Genomic DNA, 7,456 nt, shown 5'->3' with positions numbered 1-7,456 from the left:
AAAACAAAGCTGTCACTGTTTTTTCAAAAATTTGGCTGGTATTTTGAATCTGGGATTTATTTTATATTTTCAATAGTTTCTCTCAGCTACAATATAAGTAGAAATAATCTGGTTTTCATTTCTATGAGTGTATTTCTTTGGAACATTTATAAAACTTGGGTCATGGTGCTTTGAAATAGGCTTTATTCCATGAGCTCTGCCTTCCTATTTTATCCTCAGAACCAGTGTCTATTATGAATCAAGAGGATAATTTTCCCCATGGCTTCCCTGCCAAAACAACTGTCAATCCTTTTAAAATTTTCTGGAGCAAATGGTGTTTTATAACTTTAACCACATCTGTTCCAGAATATATGCACACCTCAAAATTTCCAAGAACACATTTTCAGCCCAATCTGTAAGTTGCTAGAAGTCTTTGGTTCTCCACAAACTGAGAGAAAAAAAGTTTCATCCCAGAAAATATAATTATAAAAATAAGATGGAAAACAAGTTTTTTACCTGCCAAATCATGAGAGGTTTTTTTAAAAAAGAATGCACTTTACAGTTTTTTCATATTTAATCCTCATAAAACACTATATATATATAATATATACATATATATTTTACAGTTTCCATTTTAAAACTCAGGAGTATAGGAAAATGAGATTCAGAGAGATAGAAGACTCATCCAAATTCACAGAGGATGGCCTGTAGATCGAAAGCCAGGTAGGTCTGCCTAAGTCCAGGCCCATGGTCTTTTTATGACACCACACAGCCTCTAAAAGGGGAAACAAACTGGGAATCCATTTGTATCAGGGTCTTAAAATGATCATGCCTTTTGATCCAATAATTCCCACTCTGGGAAGCTAAGGAAACATTCAGTATACAGTTAAAGATGTCCATGACAGCATTACTTAAAATAATGAAGGAATAAGAAAAGAAAACTAGGAAAGGGCTACGTTTTTAATAAAAAATAATGGATAAAGAAGTAAACTATGTATGCCATCTAATAGAATATTAGTCATTAAAAATAATAGTTTTGAATTACTTAAAAAGTTATGAGTTGCTTAGGGTAAAACCGGCAAACAAAAGTTTATTATGTAATTATATTCAAAAAGACAGATTTATTGGTACTGACAGAGAGATGTGTCCTATATTGTTGGGTGAAGAAAGTTAGTTATGAAACAATAGTATGTATTCTATAACACATTTTGAAAAAAAAAATATATATATGTCCTAGCATATGTGAAAAAGGATTGTGTAACTTATGTCACCCTGTTGATCTAAGAAATAAAAACAGTAAATAAGATTTAAAGTATATATTTTTATACTATATAAACTTTATAACATGTATTACTTTTAGGATTATAAAAATTATAAAGATGTAATATTTACAGTATGATTATAACTGTGATGAAATACACCAAAATAACAATAGTTGATACTTTAGGGCGAGGAGTATATATTTATTGCTTTTTAAAAAAGTGTAAAATGTTTTCAATATGTTTATACTTGTTTTATTAAAAACTATGAAACAAGCATTATAAAATAATTGTTTCCAACAAATAATAGTTTTTAATAATAGTGTTCCTTCCTTCTATTTCTCTGTCTTGTGGATTTTTGTGAGAAATATTGTTTTACTTTGCTGTTCTTAAAGTACTTCGCAGGTTCTCATGGTAAATGACCTCACGTAGGTGCATTACTCTTATAGAACTAACTTACTTAGTTAATTTCTATGGAAATGTTAAAATGGAAAGCCAACTTGACTGACTTATTGCTGATGTCTGTTAAAGAATAAGAAGAAAAATATTACTGTAGTATTCTTTTAGTTCAAAATTCATCAATTCCCAAAAATAGTAACCTGAAATTTAACTTTTGTTAAACAATTTGAATAGTACAAACAAAACTGCCATGACCATTGATGCATTTAACCAAGGGACCTCATAGTTTTCAAACATCTCAAGTACTTGAAAGATACGTATTTACTTATAAATTAATAAATGATTTTTTCAAAAATATCTCATGCATTTTTAAAACCATCCTCTTTAAAATTGATGAGGCAATATCTTCTTTCCCTGGTAATATGAGTATAATATTTATAAATTGTGACTAATTTTGACTTGGGTTACCAAATTAATGTAAATTAATGGAAATTTCATATGAGAACTAGAACATGGTACTATCAGAGTTGATCTCTTCATGTTACTGAGATAACTTCTAAACGTTTATGAAAAATAAAAACGTTAGTCTTTTTTCTTTCTCTCCCTTTTCTTTCTTTTATTTTATATTATAAGCACATAGATAAATAATCATTTGTACAAGCAATATATTTTGGCTTTTATTTGGGTGTTACCCTGAATGAAAAAACTGTGGATGTGAATTTATTCATCTTTTCCTTTCTACTTGATACCCACTCCTCCTGGTTCTCTATGGCAGAAAGAGCTAAACATAAACTTGCTTTAATTTCAACATCATGTCAGGCAGGACTGAATGTGTATTGCCTTTCACGTATAAACATCTTTTAAATCTCATACCCAAAGAAATACTTTGCTTTTGAAAGGAATCTTTATGCATACAAATAAAGTAAGTATATTTTCTTTAGTTCTCAACTCCTACAGTAGATGGTCTTGTACAAATTAAGGAAAAAACCCTTAAAAACATTTATAACTAAAATATTAATCAAATAATGATGTCAGTGTGTTATTAAAGAATGCAAATATAACAAAATTATCAGTTTCCTTTATTCTTTCATTCTGAAAAAGAATGACATTGACTGGGAATTTTATAATGGCCCAAAGGAAAGAAGGCCTCTGTGTGCCTCAAATCTGGTATTTTAAGTTGAAGTCAGCTGTTAAGAATTACTGAATTATCCAGGGCAGAATCTAGGGTATGGCTCACATTACAGTATGTTGGATATGAAAAGTTGAACACAGAGGGGTGAAAATTTTCAGTGATTAAAAAGGCCTGTGGGATTGAATTTTTAGATTCCAGAGCAACACATCAAGAGGAATGTTGCAGATTCTCAAGTTCTTGCAGCAAATTGTGTCTGTAAATCGATGAAAGGTTCCTGAAGAAATATATCAAGATGGCTCTAAAGAGTATATAAAGTTTCTTTCAATTCTCACGGGAATGAAAATTAAATCTGATGGGTGAAATCAAATACATAACAAAGCTAAGAAATTGAATGTACCAAGATTCCAATCAGGACAGAAAGTAGGATGAATTATTTCACTTATTTTCTCCTTTAATATTTTTTGAAACAACATTTATTAATGCTTTCAGAATTAATTTTAATTAATCTTTATTGTGTCAAATATTTTAGGCATTCTGTATGATACAGTGACAATGTTTCTCTGTGTGAATATTGCATAATGTCTTCAGCTCTATTACTTAGATTTCAATAATTTCTCTTCCATTTCATATTGAGTCTTCTCTGAACCATTTTCCCTCATAAATGGCAGCTGACATCTAATTAAACATGATGAGTTGGTGGATAACTGAGGATATGTAGGTATTGTTGATTTAAACATGTATCCCCAACATCAGTATTAAACAAAATATTCCTCTTTTGTGCCAGAAGGAATAAATTTTGATAAAATTTGTCACAGAAGTTATATATATTGCAAAGGGATTTTATATTTACCAAGCAAATTGTTTACAATCTATGCTGCTAGATATAGGCTCTTTTTTTTCCCCTTTTTTTTTTTTTTCATTTTTAAATTTTTTGGACATAATGCAACGCCTTTCAAAAGGCAACTTTTCAATACAAACTTTAAAATTAATGATACCAAATTTTTCTCTCTAAAACTCGCTGTAGCAAGTTGAGGCACTTTATTCGGGCATTCACAATTTAGAAAAATGTTTTTTGTAAGCTTCACAGAAAAACATTTGAACAAATTAAAAATCATTGCAGTAATGTACAGAGATCTCATATTCCTTTGATTTTCTGTGGGTAAATGTGTGAGGACATGTGCATGTATGCACTTAACTCCAAGAAAAAGAAATGTCTAGAGTAAAACATGTCTTGAGTTTTTGGTAAAAGGGATCATAAAAGTTTGTGAAATTATTCAAAGTAAATTGGAAATACATATTTTTACATTTTATGTTAGAATTTAACTTTAATTGAGGAATTTGTGAATGGGAGCTAAACATTTTTAGAAATGCGTTCTTTGTTACTGTATAGCACAGGGAACTCTACCTAATGCACTGTGGTAACCTAAATGGGAGGGAAGTCCAAAAGGGAAAGGATATCTGCATGTGTATGGCTGATTCATTTTGTTGTGCAATGGAGGTTAACACAACATTGGAAAGCAACCACACTCCAATAAAAATTAATTAAAGAAAAAAAAGAAATGTGCTCTTTGTGATATTTAACTGTCTCTTCACTGTTTTATTTCTTATCAGATGAAGAGTGATGCTTCTTTTAAGTACAGTTCTTTGAGAAAATAGAAGTAGTTATAAGTTCAATCATCTCTCTATTGTCCCCTCATTATGATCCAAGAAAGATTTTTTTAAAAAGCTAAATCAGCTGAGATTTAAACTCCTTTGAACTAGGAAAGTACTGTATGATAGTTTTCAACAATTTACAGCAATTTGTAATAAAATAATAGAAGGTAAGAAAATTACACATTGGACCTTAAGTCAAAGCATGAAACATCTAAAACTAAGTTTAGTAGGAACTCATCTCTATCATATGGTGATTTATGCAACATAATTGAAACAAGAACACATTTGGCATATACTCTAGGAAGATTCACATTTACTAAATTACTCAGGGAACCTTTAAACACATGTATGGCTGCCTCTTACACAGTATACCCTTGTGATGGTGGTGCCCTGCCCAGCTCTTGCACAATTGTGAACCTTTTCTTCCAATAATTTGTTCTAAATTTTGAATCTTGCAGACAGTTAACCCTCTGATCCTTGCACTCTCATCTTTTTTATTTTTTTGTTTGTTTTTGTTTTTGTTTTTGGCTGCACCATGTGTCTTGCAGGATCTTAGTTCCCTGACCAGGGATTGAACCTGGGCCCCCTGCTGTGGAAGCATGGAGTCCTAAGTACTGGACCACCAGGGAATTCCCTACTCTCATCTTTATGTACCACAGTCAGCACAAATTAGGAAAAGTAGCTGTGGACATCAAGAAGACACACCGTTGCTTTACAGAAATAAACTTCTTAGATAACTTTTCAGTATATTTCCCTTTCAAAAGGTGAGGCCAACTTTTACTTGTACAGTTGCTGATCATGTAATTTTCTTTCCTTGATCTCATTTCACTACTGAAAACTGAATACATAGGTGAATTTTAAGATTCAGTAAAAAGTCATCTGTAAAATATTAAAACTAGAAGCAAAGCTTACTTTAAAAAAAAAAAAAACCTCTACAAAGATACAGTAATCAAAGCAGCATGGTACTGGCACAAAAACAGACATGTAGATCAATGGAACAGAGTAGAAAGAAGAAAGGGTAGAGAGCCCAGAAATAAACCCACATACTTGTGGTCAATTAATCTGTGACAAAGGAGGCAAGAATATACAATGGAAAAAGACAGCCTCTTCAATAAGTGGTGCTGGAAAATCTAGATGACTACATGTAAAGGAATTAAATTAGAAAATTTTCTCACATCATGTATAAAAATAAACTCAAAATGGATTAAAGACCTAAATGTAAGAACTGAAATCATAAAGCTCCTATAAGAGAACACAGGCAGAACACTCTTTGACATAAACTGTAGTAATATTTTCTTTTGAATTGATCCTCTAAGACAAAAGAAACAAAAGCAAAAATAAACAAATGGGACCTGATTAAACTTAAAAGCTTTTGCACAGTAAAGGAACCATTGACAAAATAAAAAGAAAACTTATGAAATGGGAGAAAATATTTGCAAATGATATGACTGATAAGGGGTTAATATCCAAAATATACAAACAACTCATACAACTCAATATCAAAAAACACAAACAGCCCAATTAAAAAATGGGCAGAGCGCCTGAATAGACATTTTTCCAAAGAGGAAATGCATATGGCCAACAGACACATGAAAATATGCTCAACTTTGCTAATCATCAGAGAAATGCAAATCAAAACCGTGATGAGATACCACCACACACCTGTCAGAATGGCTATCATCAAAAAGCCTATAAATAACAAATGTTGGTGAGGATGTGGAGAAAAGGGAACGCTAGTATACTGCTGGTGGGAATGTAAATTGGTAAAGTCACTGTGGAAAATTGTATGGAGGTTCCTTAAAAATCTAAAAATAGAACTACCATATGATCCAGCAATTCCATTCCTGGGTATATATCTGAAGAAAATGAAAACACTAGTTCAAAAAGATACATGCATCCCAATGTTCATAGCAGCTTTATTTATAACAGCCAAGATATCAAAGAAACCTAAGTGTCCATCAACAGATAAATGGATCAAGAAGATGTAGAAACCCAACTACATATATAATATATAGAATGGAATATTACTCAGCCATAAAAAAGAATGAAATTCTACCATTTGCAACAATGTGGATGGACCTAGATGGTATTATGCTTAGTGAAATAAGTCAGGCAGAGAAAGACAAATACTCTATGTTATCACTTATATGTGGAATCCGAAAAATAAAACAAATGAGTGAATATAACAAAACAGAAACAGACTCATGGATATTGAGTGGTTACCAGTAAGTAGAGGGAAGTGGGGAGGGGCAAGATAGGGACATGGGATTAAGAGATACAAACTACTATGTATAAAATAAATAAGCAACAAGGATATATTTTACAGCACAGAGAAATATAGCCATTATTTTGTAATAACTTTAAACAGAGAATAATCTATAAAAATATTGAATCACTATGTTGTACACCTGGAACTAAAATCTTGTAAATAAGCTGTACTTCACTAAAAAATAAAAGCCTCTCCCTGAAAAAGAGTATCATCATGCCTGGTATTAAAAATTAAATTCTCGTGACCTTCGCAATGTCACATGTGATCCTGGGTCAAATTCTACATTTCCTACTCTCAGATCCAGACCGTAGCACTCCCTGTGGCCAGGTAGAAAGGCTCACAAGCATATCCCCAGACCAAGAGCAGAAAGGGCTGTATTCTCTAAGCCCTGAATATAGACAGCAGCCTCCACACAGAGGTTGCTCCTTTCCCTCCACGCAGAAGAAAAGCATCCCTCTGTTAGCAGATATGTTTATTGAATGTAAAAAGACAGTCACAAAAGCAACAAGTTTGCTGTGTGGGAAGGTTCTAGAGTGGGGAAGAAAGATGATTGAAGACTCTGGTTAGACAATGCCCCAGAACTGATGTACAAAAAGAGTTTTGACCTGATGTTCTGTATATTTTGGTAACATTAAGGTGGAAAAAATTTTTAAGGAATTGGCTTTAATACCTATTTCAGAAAATAGAGATAATTGTTCTACCTGTTTCTTCCTTTCTTTTTATTTCTCTTTTTAGAATCCAATTCTCTACTGTTTTCTGGCAAAT

Source organism: Balaenoptera musculus, chromosome 4 (genome assembly GCF_009873245.2).
Source record: "Balaenoptera musculus isolate JJ_BM4_2016_0621 chromosome 4, mBalMus1.pri.v3, whole genome shotgun sequence".
Taxonomy (NCBI): domain Eukaryota; kingdom Metazoa; phylum Chordata; class Mammalia; order Artiodactyla; family Balaenopteridae; genus Balaenoptera; species Balaenoptera musculus.
The sequence above is the reverse complement of the archived record's forward strand: the minus strand, read 5'-3'. Positions refer to the sequence as shown.